The sequence below is a fragment of the Salvelinus alpinus genome, chromosome 6, assembly GCF_045679555.1.
Source record: "Salvelinus alpinus chromosome 6, SLU_Salpinus.1, whole genome shotgun sequence".
NCBI classification, from domain to species: Eukaryota; Metazoa; Chordata; class Actinopteri; order Salmoniformes; family Salmonidae; genus Salvelinus; species Salvelinus alpinus.
This window is the reverse complement of record NC_092091.1, coordinates 59,401,254-59,418,021: the sequence shown is the minus strand read 5'-3', so window position 1 is coordinate 59,418,021 and position 16,768 is coordinate 59,401,254. Positions and strand designations below refer to the sequence as shown.

The 16,768-nt window shown below is 41.5% G+C and overlaps 1 long non-coding RNA gene across 1 annotated transcript; it reads right to left on the bottom strand.

The window, feature by feature from the left end:
• Positions 1-1,819: 1,819 nt before the first annotated feature.
• LOC139577871 (uncharacterized) lies at positions 1,820-8,950 on the bottom strand. Its single transcript, XR_011675451.1, has 3 exons — positions 8,850-8,950; positions 2,453-2,522; positions 1,820-1,933 (listed from the first exon to the last, which is right to left on the bottom strand). It is a non-coding gene; the product is annotated as an uncharacterized lncRNA (long non-coding RNA).
• Positions 8,951-16,768: the final 7,818 nt, after the last annotated feature.

The window sequence follows — 16,768 nt, the reverse complement described above, 5'->3', positions numbered from 1 at the left end:
TCACGAGACTCCCAGTTACACAATAAATGTTATTTTTGTTCGATAAAGATTAGTTTTATAACCAAAAACCGCCATTTGGTTTGCGCGTTATGTTCAGAAAACCACAGGCTCGTTCCGGTCCTGAAAGGCAGACAAAAATTCCAAAAAGTATCCGTAATGTTTATAGAAACATGTCAAGCGTTTTTTATATTCAATCCTCAGGTTGTTTTTAACATACATAATCAATAATATTTCAACCGGACGGTAACCTATTCAATACTACAGAGAAAGAAAATGTCGAGCTACATTTCTCGCGCGCAGGAACTAATCAAAGGACACCTAACGCATTTTGAAAAATCTTGCTCATTTTTCAAAATAAAATCTTGAAGCTATGTCTAAAGCCTGATCACAGCCTGAGGAAGCCATTGGAAAAGGAATCTGGTTGATACCCCTTTAAATGGAGGAGGGGCAGGCAACGGAACAGGGATTTTTCCAAATAAAAGGCACTTCCGGGTTGGATTTCCTCAGGTTTTCGCCTGCAAAATCAGTTCTGTTATACTCACAGACAATATTTTGACAGATTTGGAAACTTTAGAGTGTTTTCTATCCTAATCTGTCAATTGTATGCATATTCTAGCATCTGGACCTGAGAAATAGTCAGTTTACCTTGGGAACGTTATTTTTCCAAACATAAAAATTCTGCCCCCTAGCTGAAAGAGTTAAAGGTAATTTCCGATTGAGTTGACATATGCAGTGTTTACTGTGAATGTGGTCTCCACGAATGTGGGAACATTGCCTTTAAAAAGTGCCTAGCCGACAAAGTGTGATGACTCTTTGCAAAGTGTAGCTCAGTGCTCTATACAGCCAACAATGTGCCTTTTAAAGGCATTTTCACAGACATTTTCAGAGATCTAATTCCTGGTAAACGCTGGGCATGTTGGCTCAAGCATAAATGACCTTTAAACGTGTGATATAGTGCACAGAGCTTTTTAACATGCCTTGAATTTGAACCTCTGTCTGAGGGAGAGTGCGAGTGCTCGCAATGACACACAACACAATACTTTTCAGTTCTCATTGTTTTTATTACTAATCAGTATGACATCACCATTTGGTAGGTTTCACCCTTTTCATCATTGAAAATCTCAACGGTTTAAAATGGTTCCCTCTCCTATATCATCACTGCTCTGAAACCACAGGATAGGTCAACGCACTATGCCGGCCATCTGCTTTCACCAGTCCAGCTCTTACGTATCAACACAGGTGGAGGAAAGGGGACGAGTACAGGAAGCCCCTTTAGACTATTGAGATGCAGCCTTCCAGTTGCCCTCACATGGTGAAGAGCAGGAAGTCACTGAAGATACCGTGGTTGTCTACACTATCGTACAGTACGTAGCCTTTCTGGGAGATTCATGTGCACTACATCTCTATCCTCCAGCTCTACGGTAAATAACTATGACCCAGATGATCATTCCATTCACTGTTCAACATTATACTCTTGCCGTTCTTTAGCAGGTGTGCTCCATGGTAAACATTATCACTGTCATTCTTGACAGTGAATCTGAAGTAGTAGACGCCTCGCACTGATGCTGTGAACGCACCTGCACAGGAGAACCAGGAAGAGACATCAATTCTGTCTTTTTTTTCGAGTAACAAAGGGATATGTGACATACTGTGTAGACCACAGGGTTGGGCTCAATTCCATTTCAATTTGGTCAATTCAGGAAGTAAACTGAATTGGAATTTCTATTTACTTTCCAAATTGACTAAATCGAATTGGAACTGACTCCCAACCCTGGTAGACTGGATAGCAAGACATATGTAACTAGAACTGTGCCTGCAAAAGTGTTGTAAGCCTTGCCGACGTTGATGAGGACTCTGCTGAACTTCAATGGGAATTCGCCATTGTAGGGTCCAACGTCTCCTGAGCCCAAACCAGCAGAGAACGCCAACTTAGCTGTGAACAAGGGAACAAATGGGAGAAGCTACCTTGATAATGAATGACACCATCATTACACGCATCACAATAAAGTACACTCGGCGCTGCCATAAACCAGTGTCTGGGAATGCAATGGTTCTGTGTTGATTATGTTGAATGATTGCGATGCTGGAAATGAAGAATCCATTACATTATAGTGAAGGATTTGTTATGTAGACACCACATTTGTATTACCTGCTGCATTCTCTGTCTTCGGCCCCTCCCCCTGGCTCTCACTAACGCTCAGTCTAACCTCCAACCCTACAACAATATGAAGAAAAATGTGGATAAGCATTGATGTTTCTTAGTAGCATCCCTTAATTATCTGAAATCTGACCCTCACTGGCTGTCTGGCATCCAAGGCAGTAATTATCATTATTTTTTAAATAAGATTTAACTAGGCAAGTCAGTTAAGAACAAATTCGTATTTACAATGACGGCCTACTGGGGAATAGTGGGTTAATTGCCTTGTTCAGGGGTAGAACAACAGATTTTTACCTTGGGGATTTGATCCAGGAACCTTTCAGTTATTGGCCCAACGCTCTAACCACTAGGCTACCTGCCACACCTGAAATGAGACAGAAGAATCATTAAAAGCGGACTCCTTGCACGTTTCCTATCAGGAGTTGAGGAGATAGCAGCGTGAAAACTAACATCAACAAGCTGCCAATAAAACCTGCTACATATCTGCATTTTTTATTTCAAGTTCCACTAGGAAAGCCATCCTCTCTTCATTCTGCTGGTCAACCTTTCCCTTACTGGCTGTTTCTCTGGTCTCAAATGCTACAAAAGAGAAGTCCAAAACGTTTACAATTAACACTGCTGAGTTAAACAATACCTGATTCAGCATTTTCATGGCAGTCTCTCTCTCTCTCTCTCTCGCTCCCTCCCTCTCTATCTTCCCTCTCTATCCCTCCCTACAAGCCTGCTGCCTCTTTGCTCTTGGTCAGAATCAGCTCCACTCTCCGCTCGTCCACCTTGTCCTCGCTGTCCCTCAATCCGGCCTCCACGTTCCTCAGCTCCACTCTCTGCTCCAATACCATGTCAAATCAAATCAAATGTTATGTCACATTCGCCGAATACAACAGGTGAACCTTACCGTGAAATGCTTACTTACAAACCCTTAACCAACAATGCAGTTCAAGAAATATAGTTAAATAAAATATTTACTGAATAAACTAAAGTAAAAAATAAAAAGTAACACAATAAAATTACATAACAATAACGAGGCTGTATACAAGGGGTACCGCTACCGAGTCCATGTGCGGGGGTACAGGTTAGGCGAGGTCATTTGTACATGTAGGTAGAGGTAAAGTGACTATGCATTGACAATAAACAGCGACTAGCAGCAGTGTAAAAACAAAGAGGGGGGACCTAGACTTGGGGGGCGCCTTTTGGACCTAGACTTGGTGCTCCGGTACTGCTTGCCATGCGGTAGCAGAGAGAACAGTCTATGACTTGGGTGACTGGAGTCTTTGACAATTTTTTGGGCCATCCTCTGACACCGCCTAGGATAGAGCTCCTGGATGACAGGAAGCTTGGCCCCAGTGATGTATTTGGTCTGTACGCGCTACCCTCTGTAGCACCTTACGGTCGGATACCAAGCAGTTGCCATACCAGGCGGTGATGCAACCGGTCAGGATGCTCTCGATGCTGCAGCTGTAGAAACTTTTTTTTAAATCTGGGGACCAATGCAAAATCTTTTCAGTCTCCTGAGGGGGACCCTTTTCATGACTGTCTTTGTGTGTTTGGACCAGGATATTTTTTGGTGATGTGGACACCAAGTAACTTGAAACTCTCGACACGCTCCACTACAGCCCCGTTGATGTTAATGAGGGCCTGTTCGGCCCTCCTTTTCCTTTAGTCCACGATCATCTCCTTTGTCTTGCTCACATTGAGGGAGAGGTTGTTGTCCTGGCACCACCCGGCCAGGTCTCTGACCTCCTCCCTATAGGCTGTCTCATTGTTGTCGGTGATCAGGCCTACCACTGTTGTGTCATCAGCAAACTTAATGATGGTGTTGGAGTCGTGCTTGGCCACCCAGTTGTGGGTGAACAGGGAGTACAGGAGGGGACTCAGCACACTCCCCTGAGGGGCCCCAGTGTTGAGGATCAGCATGGCAGATGTGTTGTTGCCTACTCTTACCACCTGGGGGCGGCCCGTCAGGGAGTCAAGTATCCAGTTGCAGAGGGAGTTGATTAGTCCCAGAGTCCTTAGCTTAGTAATCAGCTTACTGGGCACTATGGTGTTGAACGCTGAGCTGTAGTCAATGAACAGCATTGTCACATAGGTGTTCCTTTTGTCCAGGTGAGAAAGGGCAGTGTGGAGTGCGATTGAGATTGCATCACCTGTGGATCTGTTGGGGTTGTATGCGAATTGGAGTGGGTCTAGGGTGTCCGGAAGGATGCTGTTGATGTGAGCCATGACCAGCCTTTCAAAGCACTTCATGGCTACCAACGTGAGTGCCACAGGGTGGTAATCATTTAAGCAGGTTACCTATACTTCATTGGGCACAGGGACTATGGTGGTCTGCTTAAAACATGTAGGTATTACAGACTCGGTTAGGGAGAGGTTGAAAATGTCAGTGAAGACACACATTTGGTCCGCGCATGTATTGAGTACACATCCTGGTAATCCGTCTGGCCCAGCAGTTTTGTGAATGTTGACCTGTTTAAAGGTTTTGTTCACATCGGCAGCCGAGAGCGTTATCACACAGTCATCCAGAAGAGCTGGTGCTCTCGTGCATGTGTCAGTGTTGCTTGCCTCAAAGCGGGCATAAATGGCATTTAGCTCGTCTGGTAGGCTCGCATCACTGTGCAGCTCACGTCTGGGTTTCTCTTTGTAGTCCGTAATAGTTTTCAAGCCCTGCCACATCCAATGAGTGTCAGAGCCGGTGTAGTAGGATTCAATATTAATTCTGTATTGACGCTTTGCTTGTTTGATGGTTCGTCTGAGGGCATAGCGGGATTTCTTATAAGTGTCCAGATTAGTCTCCCGCTCCTTGAAAGTGGCAGCTCTAGCCTTTAGCTCAATGCGGATGTTGCCTGTAATCCATAGCTTCCGGTTGGGATATGTACGTACAGTCATTGTGGGGACGACGTCATCGACGCACTTATTGATGTAGCCGATGACTGAGGTGCTGTATTCCTCAATGCCATTGGATGAATCCCGGAACATATTCCAGTCTGTGCTAGCAAAACAGTTCTGTAGTGTAGCATCCGCGGCATCTGACCACTTCCGTGTTGAGCGAGTCACAGGTACTTCCTGCTTTAGTTTTTGCTTGTAAGCAGGAATCAGGAGGATATAATTATGATTAGATTTGCCAGATGGAGCGTGGGGGAGAGCTTTGCATTCATCTCTGTGTGTCACGACTTCCACCGAAGTCGGCTCCTCTCCTTGTTCGGGCGGTGTTCGGCGATCGACGTCACCGGCTTTCTAGCCATCGCCGCTGCATTTTTCATATTTCTATTTATAAAATGTATTTATAAAGCCCTTCTTATATCAGCTGATATCTCAAAGTGCTGTACAGAAACCCAGCCAAAAACCCCAAACAGCAAGCAATGCAGGTGTAGAAGCACGGTGCCTAGGAAAAACTCCCTAGAAAGGCCAAAACCTAGGAAGAAACCTAGAGAGGAACCAGGCTATGAGGGGTGACCAGTCCTCTTCTGGCTGTGCCGGGTGGAGATTATAACAGAACATGGCCAAGATGTTCAAATGTTCATAGATGACCAGCAGGGTCAAATAATAATAATCACAGTAGTTGTCGAGGGTGCAACAGGTCACCACCTCAGAAGTAAAATGTCAGTTGGCTTTTCATAGCCGATCATTCAGAGTATCTCTACCGCTCCTGCTGTCTCTAGAGAGCAGGTATCTAGAACTCGTTCATGACTTTTGGTCCCATGCTGACTTTTGGTCCATACACTACTTTGAAGCACATGCGCTACTACGACACATATTTGTTTTGTCTTGTTTCCATACACACCTGGTTTTCATTATCTAATCACACTGTATGTATTTAGTCCTCTGTTCCCCTCCATGTCTTTGTGTGTAATTGTTTATTGTTATGTGAAATGTTCACGCGCTATACTTTTGTTCATGTTCCGTGTTTTCTTTTGGGCACTTTGATGTCATTTTGTGCCTATTTCTTGACCGGAAGAATCTACACTGTTAAATCTACTCTGTTCTCCTGCACCTGACTTCGCCTCCAGTACACAGCCGTAACACTGTGTGTGGAGTAAAGGTGGTGTAGGATTTCCCCCCCCCTGGTTGAACATTTGACATGCTGGTAAAAATCTGGTAAAACTGATTTAAGTAGCTCATGTGTCGCATTCAACCCCTTCCCTGCATACAACTCATACCTCTACCTCAAACCACAAGAGAGTACCAGTACTTGGAAATATTCTAGACTAGTCTCTAGTATATAAACTGGGTCAGAGTGTACAACTTTCCTAGAAAATATACCCAAAACTGTTAAGGAGTGTAAGGTGGTCAACATCCATTAACCCCTGGTTATTAACTTGTCATTTGACAAAGGCTTGACGTGGCTTATAAATACCAGTGTTTAGGGAGGCAGTGAAGTAATGCTAGAAACAAGTCCAGTTAAATTTTGCATATATCCAGATTTATACAAAGTATTTTATCCTTTGCCTTTAGGGGATAGTGGGGTAAGTTGAGAGACAATAGTTAGTTGAGCCGCTCTTGTTTCTAGGAAACCATATACAAAATGAATCATCTGACCGAAATGTTTAGGAAGAGGTCATCATTTCATGGAGTATGTGAAGAAAGAAACCACATGGAAAAAGTAGTAAGCAAGTTAGGTCCAAAGATATTCACAATGTCAAATGAATGTGTTATAGCTTTTATGATGCTTGTATCTAAAACAACGTAGATAGCTGCAAGGTTGTTTTATACATCAGTTGTGGTCTAAATAATTTACAATATGAGGTCCTAAACCTAGCATGAAAGTGCATCCTTGTAGCTCTGTGGGCTAATATAGTCAAAATGTCGAGCCAATGGCACATCGAAACAACAACCCTGTCCCAGACAACTGGTCAAGAAATAGAAGGGTAAGTGATGTTGAACAAAGATCTATATCTAAATGAAGGCATACATTTAAGATATACAATATACAACACCCCCATCCCATCAATACACTTTGACCTACCAGCACCCACTTACCCCAAGGCGGCTCAATTTACGCAGTCCCTACGCTCAATTTACCCCATACCCGGGGTAATCTGGGCTAAACAAAACACCACTTTCTTTGGAGAAGCTATGTTTTCTAAACTGTTATGTTTACACTCATTTCTGATTATTTCCAGGGATACAAAACATCCTGAAATATATGTAGACATATCTTTGTTAGAAAGAATAATTTATTTCCCTTGTTGTAGTGATAATGAATGTAAAAAACGTCTCAACTTACCCCACTCACCCCTACATCTTTAACCTGCATCATTCACTGACAAAACCTTTTTTTTATAGATAGTGGTCTGTAAGACTAGTGATGTTGTTACGTTTAAAACTCCAAATGAAACTTTGGGATAACTAAGGTATTCTAATCTAAACCTGTGAATGTGAGATTCTAACCTTATTGTTTTGTTTTAGTTTGGGGCAGGGATTCAGGAACGTGTAGATATGACTTCTTCATCTGTAAAACATTAGTGGGCTGTTGTATCATCACTCAGTTAGCAGAGCATAACTACAAACACATATTCAACACCTGTGAGAGTGATTGTCTGATTACTGCAGGCTTAGTGGTGACTGCCCTCTAGTGCAGAAAAAGCATAACACAATCTGTCACTGGCACCGTGTTGAAATAATATACTGATTCTATGTGATTCTTACATGCGAGCTTCAAACTGGATTTATCATCGACTCAGCACGCACGCACACACACACACACACACACACACACACACACACACACACACACACACACACACACACACACACACACACACACACACACACACACACACACACACACACACACACACACACACACACACACACACACACATACACAAACACACACACACAGCAGCAGACCACGCAGCAGTGGATCATCATTATTATATTTACTCAACCGAAAACATGAGCTTTGCCTGATCTGGCCTTGTCTGGTCTTACTTTTAGGGTTGGAAGTAAAATAAACGTATAACCTCTACTGAAGCACCCAGTTACACACAGTGAATACTACACAGAGAACAATTCATCCATAATGTCCTAAGGCCTTATCAATATCACTTAATTAAACAATTGAATGTATGCTGTCAATAGTAATTGTCAAGTGTCAATAGTATTTGTTAAACAGCGCTATCTGGTGGGTTTTCAGTGCTACTATAACAACATCAATCTGATCCTGTGACTAACCACTGCACTCGAGGCAGAAATGTAGCCTATTCCAAACTTCACTCAGTAATTCCAGATCCTATGAATTAAGTTAAGTTCCTCAGTGATTATTTAAAGTCTTAGACGTTGGGGTAGGGGGGTGCTAAGCTGACATACGGAATTGTTTTAAGACGGTCATACTATGGATCACTTAGAATTTTAGGACCCCTTTAGGTATAAAACAAATATATATAAAAAAAAGATTAAATAAAATATTGGTTTTGGCATTTACTACTAAAGCCCATAGTAACACATTCAATAACTGACTCAAAAATGGAAAAAAAGGACAGTAAAATAATTTATCATAAGAAACAAGGTTTTGAAGTGTCCGTCCTAAATCTAGTAGATATAAAATAACTTTTGTTTGTTTTTTATACATATTTACTATGTGGAAAATAACTACCTTCATACTTCATACTTGCACAAAACTACCTTCATACTTCATACCTGCACAAAACTACCTTCATACTTCCGTTCGTTTTTTAAAACTGGTACCGGTTACCTTCAGACGAGTCCAGTGACACTTGTGGGGTTTGTAGAGCAAAACGGAATCTCCCCTTTCCACAGTGGGGTCCCATTAGTTTGAAGGTCAAACTGTTCGGATGCTACAGATGTTTTCGTGAGAAGACCAATTTTCGGGATGTCTCATGGTCTGACAAACACCGCTCTAGCTCTGTCACCTTTCACCGCAGATGCGGAAGTGCGACACTGGCGGATGCGGTGGGATTGAGACACATTCAAACTGATATCTAGTTTAAATTGACAGATTTTGATGGGGATTGTTATGTAACTTAGATTCACTCTGGAGGGTTAACATTGATGAAAGCATTTTAAGCAATAGAATTAAATTGGATCTGCAGAGCATGAGATGAAGAGAAGGCATGAACGATTGTGAAATGGCTAGACTGTAAGCGTTATGTGCCTGGAACAGTGGTTGGAGATCTTTTTCAATCCCCATAATGATTAAGGTTAGTAATCTGATTCTACATCTGTGGTTAAGGGAACATCTACCTCAGGTACAGTTGAAGGCGGTAGTTTACATACGCTTAGGTTGGAGTCATTAAAACTCGTTTTTCAACCACTCCACAAATTTCTTGTTAACAAACTATTGTTTTGGCAAGTCGGTTAGGACATCTACTTTGTGCATGACACAAGTAATTTTTCCAACAATTGTTTACAGACAGATTATTTCACTTACAACTCACTGTATCACAATTCCAGTGGGTCAGAAGTTTACATACACTACGTTGACTGTGCCTTTAAAACAGCTTGGACAATTCTAGAAAATGATGTCATGGCTTTAGAAACTTCTGATGGGCTAATTGACATCATTTGAGTCAATTGGAGGTGTACCTGTGGATGTATTTCAAGGCCGACCTTCAAACTCAGTGCCTCTTTGCTTGACATCATGGGAAAATGAAAAGAAATCAGCCAAGACCTCAGAAAAAAATTGTAGATCTCCACAAGTCTGGTTCATCCTTGGGAGTAATTCCCAAACGCCTAAAGGTACCACGTTCATCAGTACAAACAATAGTATAAACACCATGGGACCACGCAGCCGTCATACCGCTCAGGGAAGAGATGCCTTCTGTTCCCTAGACATGAACGTACTTTGGTGCGAAATGTGCAAATCAATCCCAGAACAACGGCAAAGGACCTTGTGAAGATGCTGGAGGAAACAGGTACAAAAGTGTCTATATCCACAGTAAAACGAGTCTTATATCGACATAACCTGAAAGGCCGCTCAGCAAGGAAGAAACCACTGCTCCAAAACTGCCATAAAATAGCCAGACTACGGTTTGCAACTGCACATGGGGACCAAGATTGTACTTTTTGGAGAAATGTTCTCTGGTCTGATGAATCAGAAATAGAACTGTTTGGCCATAATGACCATTGATATGGTTGGAGGAAAAAGGGGGAGGCTTGCAAGCCGAAGAATACCATCCCAACCATGAAGCACGGGGGTGGCAGCATCATGTTTTGAGGGTGCTTTGCTGCAGGAGGGACTGGTGCACTTCACAAAATAGATGGCATCATGAGGAAAGAAAATTATGTTGATATATTGAAGCAACATCTCAAGACATCAGTCAGGAAGTTATAGCTTGGTCGCAAATGGGTCTTCCAAATGACAATGACCCCAAGCATACTTCTAAAGTTGAGGCAAAATGGCTTAAGGACAACAAAGTCAAGGTATTGGAGTGGCCATCACAAAGCCCTGACCTCAATCCTATAGAACATTTGTGGGCAGAACTAAAAAAGTGTTGGCGAGCAAGGAGGCCTACAAACCTGACTCAGTTACACCAGCTCTGTCAGGAGGAATTGGCCAAAATTCACCTAATTTATTGTGGGAAGCTTCTGGAAGGCTACCCGAAACATTTGACCCAAGTTAAACAATTTAAAGGCAATGCTACCAAATACTATTTGAGTGTATGTAAACTTCTGACCCACTGGGAATGTGATGAAAGAAATAAAAGATGAAAGAAATAATTCTCTCTACTATTATTCTGACATTTCACATTCTAAAAATAAAGTGGTGATCCTAACTGACCTAAAACAGGGACTTTTTACTCGGATTAAATGTCAGGAATTGTGAAAAACTGAGTTTAAATGTAATTGGCTAAGTTGTATGTAAACTTCCGACTTAAACTGTATATATATTCTCACCCTATGCATGCTACAGTTGAGACAGGTCAGTGTAGGAGAATGGTTCCGAATGGGTCTCAATTGAGAAAAAGGATAATCCCAAAAGACACACAAAAGGTGGTGTTGCACCATACATGTTCTAGAGCTCACAACTACAGAGGTCAGAGAGCCCTGACACTCTTACCGAGGCTAAACAGGAAGGAAGAGGATGAGGAGCAGAAGGAGATGTATACATGTAACTGTAGAGCCTTCACTGTGGGACTCAAGCCAACACTGGGGTTAAAGAAACACAACAAAATCCCTCTAGTTTGTCAGAAGTTCAGTTCTCCCCTCTTATGAAGTACACTGGATGTACTATTAGATTCAAAAGTAATTTTCTACATAGTTCAAATGGAGAGAAATTTGTTTTACTTTTGAATCTAATAGTACATCCAGTGTACTTCATAAGAGGGGAGAACTGAACTTCAGGGCTCTCTGACCTCCTCTGTAGTTGTGTCATCTATTTTAAATCATGAAGAAATGTAAACCAAATAAAAACTTGTCACAATTATTTGTATTGTACAGAAGTGTCTATTTTTACATAACATGGAAAGCTGGTTAAGACATTTGATTAAACAAAGTCCTTAGTTTCACATTTCTACAATTTCCACTCACCTGAGAATAACTATGACAAAAGGTATTTAGAAACACACAACTTTCATTTGCATGTGTTTGATACAGTTCCATTCATTCCATTCCAGCAATGTCAATGAGCAGGTCCTCTCCATGTCTCCCTGCTCCAGCCTCCACTAATATATTTTTTAAAATGGCATTAAGTTACATCTTCCATATGAGAGTATTAAAAGTGTTTTCCCCACACATTTCTGTTGATAAATGACGGGATTCAAACTCTAATAATTCTTTAGGATGGAGGGGCGGACATTTTAGAAGTTCTGGAGGAGTCTGCTCAAGCAGGAAATGAAGGCCCACAGGGGACCATGATGTGCAAAAAGTGAATTAAATGGGGACAACTTTTCCCCATTTATTTATTTAGTAATTTTTCATGTACGGCTATTAAAATGTCTCTGTCTGACAGGCAGTAATAAACCATGTCAAAGTGTAAGGGTTGTTTAACAATTCAAATTTTGTCAATGAGGGGAAAACACATTTGATATTGATTTTGTTGACATTATATGGGTGGACTGAGTTTGCCCCTAGGCACCAGCCACACCACAAAGGGTTTCTTGAGAAGAAAAACTATGAGTAAGCTCCCAAACATTCCATTTCACACCTTGAATAAACACAATTCTAGCTCTAACTGATATCATCAGGACAATAGTAACTCTAACTCAGCATTTCCCAAACTCGGTCCTGGGGACTCCAAGGAGTGCCCGTTTAGTTTTTTGACCAAGCACTATACTGCTGATTCAAATAATCAAAGCTTGATGATTAATTCATTATTTGAATTAGCTAGCTGTGTAGTGCTAGGGCCAAAATCAAAACGTGCTCTAACTGATAACATCAAGCAGTTATATAACGTTATGATTCATAAAAGTAACTCATTAACAATCTTCTACTGCACATTTAACGGATGGGTAAACCATACAAATATAATTAATTCAATCATTCATTTATTCTTTATTACACACATCCATAGTACAGTACCACTGACACAAAGGCCGGTTTGGCCCGATAAAGGGTTAAATATACTGGAAACACAATATTCAACATCTGCTCTAAGCCTATGTTAGGCACCTTTGTAAGACTTCCTGTGCAATAAGAGGTGACTTTTAAATGGGAGGCATCCCAAATGGCATCCTATTCCCTATATAGTGCACTTCTTTATACCATGGCCCATAGGGCTCTGGTCTAAATTAGTGCACTATATAGGGAATAGGGTTCAATTTGGGATGTAGTCATGCACTCATCAGCTAGCTAAGTGAGGGGCTTTCAATGAAAATGTGTTATTGATGTGTATGACTGACGTTATTGCATGTGATGTCTCAGGAAAACTCTCTATAAACGCTGAGACATCAACCAGGTGTAAAGAGAACATCTTTTTGAAGAATGTGTGTTTTTCCGACTTCTTCAAAAGACTCCTGAGGAAAATTCCTAAGGAAGAGATCATGTAAAGTGAACCCCCGTTCTATAAGACTGGGGGAGTGTTTCCAGTGTTTGTGTGTGAGTTAACTGCCTGAGCCAACGCTCTCTGATCTGATCAAGAGTTGCATTACACCAAACCAGACACAGATCCAGACACAAATTAACATTAAAAACCCAGGTCCCTCAATCTTATGCACATAATGTGCCTCTTAATCCGTAGGGTGATTGCAACCACAACCCCCCCCACCACGATAAAAATTAACACTCCAACGCCTTAAGACAATCTTGAGATCTCTTCTTAGAACATCCTGATTCAACAATAAGAACAGCAGAGCATTCCATTTGATATAAAAAAACAAGATACACTAAAATACAAGGAAGTAGGCAGGTGCTTTATCTTGCATGAAGTGACAATGTACTTTTCATACAAATAGCTCACTGATAACCCGGTTAATACTACGCCCAAAGCAAACAGTTTTTCCTACAGTGTGGTAAATAACACACGTTTTTCCTCATTCCAGCAAATAGATTAGAGTATGTATTAATCTTTGGCTGACTGCTGGTTAGAGAGCACCTGAACGCAAAAACGAACGTATCTGGTTGAAAACGATCTATGTGGCATTGATACAGTGAACGTAAGACACTGGCCCTGTCGAAAGCATCAAATCCATGATGCATTGTGGCTAAAGGGTGACTGACTGATCTACAAATAATAATGAGTAGTTATTTATGGTGCAAGGTATTTTGCAGATCAGTCAGTTGGCAGTCACCTACACTGTCGGCTGCAATGTCGAACAAGCCTACCCCTATCGAACCACACCCCCAAGACCCCCAAGTGTACCAAAACAGCCCAGGTGGAACCAGTAAATTCAGCCCCTTTATAAATTCTACCTTCCCTGTAACTGCAAAAGCAAATACCCAGATACCTGAGTAACACCATTTACTCATTTATAAGGGTTCAATTCAATCAAACCCACTCGAACCAAATTACTTTCAATCTTTCTGAGTGTTTGATTTAGCCTACCTGGAGTGTCAGGTTTGCACTTTAGGGACTATTCTGTTGGTTCCATTGCGACAGAAAAGCTCAATCAAGCACATCTAAAGTTAAAATATTTCAAATAGTATTTGATCCGAGGTCTGAACCCACAAGAGTTTGATTGAACTCATTCAAGACAAAGACTGACTAGTTTGTGACATTTCACCTTTCAGAGCCTCAATGAGAGGTGGAGCAGTGGGTGTAAAATAATTGGGGTGTCACGCCCTGACCTTAGAGATCCTTATTATTCTCTATGTTTGGTTAGGTCAGGGTGTAACTCGGGTGGGAATGTCTATGTTTTCTATGTCTTTGTTTTTGGCCGAGTATTGTTCCCAATCAGAGGCAGCTGTCTATCGTTGTCTCTGATTGGGGATCATATATAAGTTGTCCTTTTCCTTTTGGGGTTTGTGGGATCTTGTTTTCTGTTTAGTGTCTGTGCCTGACAGAACTGTTCGCTTTTGTTTTTTGTCTTTGTTATTTTGTTTTGGTGTCATCAAATAGAAAGACGATGTACGCCTACCACGCTGCGCTTTGGTCTACCCTTCCTACCACCAACGAGAGCCGTTACATGGGGGGTCTCTCAATCGATCACTTTCAGATGAAGCAGAAACATACTATGGCTTCACTCTGAATGTTTATCAGAGATGTAAATTACCCGAAAGTTGTTCTTCTCACTGACATTGCCATTGAATATTGACGTGAAACCCCACCTGCATAAAGCACAATCATTCTGAGTGAGCCTGTGGTGCAGTGTTCCTTTATCTGCAACTGATTGAATTGGGGCCTTGTACGTTTTCAGTTGTAAAGCTTTTCTTTGACCAAAAAGTACTAGAAGGAAAAACTAGCACAATTTGTCCATGGTCAATATGTACAGTTCATGACAAAACGCATTAGCTACTGAATATTTTTGCCAGAAAAGAACGGGAAGGAGAAGAATAATCAAATCTATTGTATGAGCACCTGCAAAACTTAACCAATAACTGTTATCAACAGATGTGACCCAATAACACTCCAGACATCAGCAGTCCACACACAGAATGGCCTTCAGCATGGTATGTTTGCACAATGGGTATGAACAAATATAAATACACCAAATCTCTCAGTAATAAGATACACTGCGAAAAGACAGAGCTTCAAGAGCAGGTAAGATGCTAATTGCTGTACTATATCCTGTCGTGGCAGAATCAGATTTAGCAAGGTAACATAGATAGATAAGATGTTATTTTCATCATATGCTTGTGAGATACTTGTCATTAGAATCTTCTGAGCTAGGGATTAGGAACTTGGGGCCAGAGAGGGGAGAGGTCAGGCTTGTCTTCATAAGTCAATGTATATGTTAAACCATGTGGTGCTAAGTAGAATATCAGAAGGGGAGGAGGACAGAGTGGAACGTTGGTTTCTTATGGGAACGTTGTTTGTAACTATTCCTAAACCATGTGACGGGATGGAGTTATTAATTGGGGAACCAGTTAGTTATCTCATACAATGTCTGTACGCCAGTCACTCCCTACTTTTCTCATAGGGGGAAGGAGTTTGGCAGTGTTTGGAACCATTGTATTTCCCCTCTGAGGTTGCCCTTATCTTGACCTAGTATTTTACCTAAGAGGCTCACTGTCTGATTTTGAGTTTGTCCAGGTTTGGGAATATCTAGAAATGACAATTGATATATGCCATTGGATGAGGTAATGGTACCAAGCATGAGATTTAAACCTTGTCTTGGGAGATCAAACTGAACGATGATTTATAGCTGATGCTGTCTAGCGATAGGATACTCCTCTTTCGGGTGAAGGATTCTATGTAAGTTGAGAGGGGTGTATCTTGGCTATAAATGAAACTAAGAATTGTTTTGTAAGCACTCTCAGAGAATTCATAGACACTGAATTGATCTGAGAGTCAAAAAAGGCCTTGGTGAAGCTTGTATATATATTAAAGATGGAATATATAATTTAACTCTGACTTGTGTGTGGTTGGCTCTCTCTCTCTCTCTATTGAGTAATACAGGAAATTACCACGACAATCCTTAGTACAATACATGGTACACATAATGTTGATGTCTTTATGATATACACATGCCGTACTGTATCAGAAAAGAGGTTGAGCCTTTCTAAAAGTTATACTTCATGTTTTATACATTTTCTTTGGCAAGATTTTCACTTTTTTGAGTATAGAAAATGTTAATGTTGACATTTTGCTCTCTCACACTCTCTCTGTCTCAGGTTGATCATGGCCTGGAACACCTTATCCTGCTGTTCCCTCCTGCTCCTCTTTCTGTACACTGCCTCTACATTTCCGACCATTGATACAATCAGGGATCTGAGAGGCATATGGTACGGCAACATCTTCCCACGACATGGTCTCCATCTGCTTTACTGGTTTGTTGACCAATCAGAGATCGACATCAACCATGACATCATCCAAACCCATTTCGATCCAGCCAGAGGTGACTATGGCTTTGGTTACTTCAATAATAACGGCAGTTTCCTCCCAGCTCTGACCGATCCAAAGAGGCAAGCTTACTACGCAGTGGGGGATATCAGTAAGGCAAACTCTTGGGCCTTGCCTGAGTATATCACTCAAAACTACTACAACTCACTGAAGTCGGGGAACAGAAACAGGGACAGGATGATTGTCAGGGTTGCCCGGGCCAATGGGTCAAATCA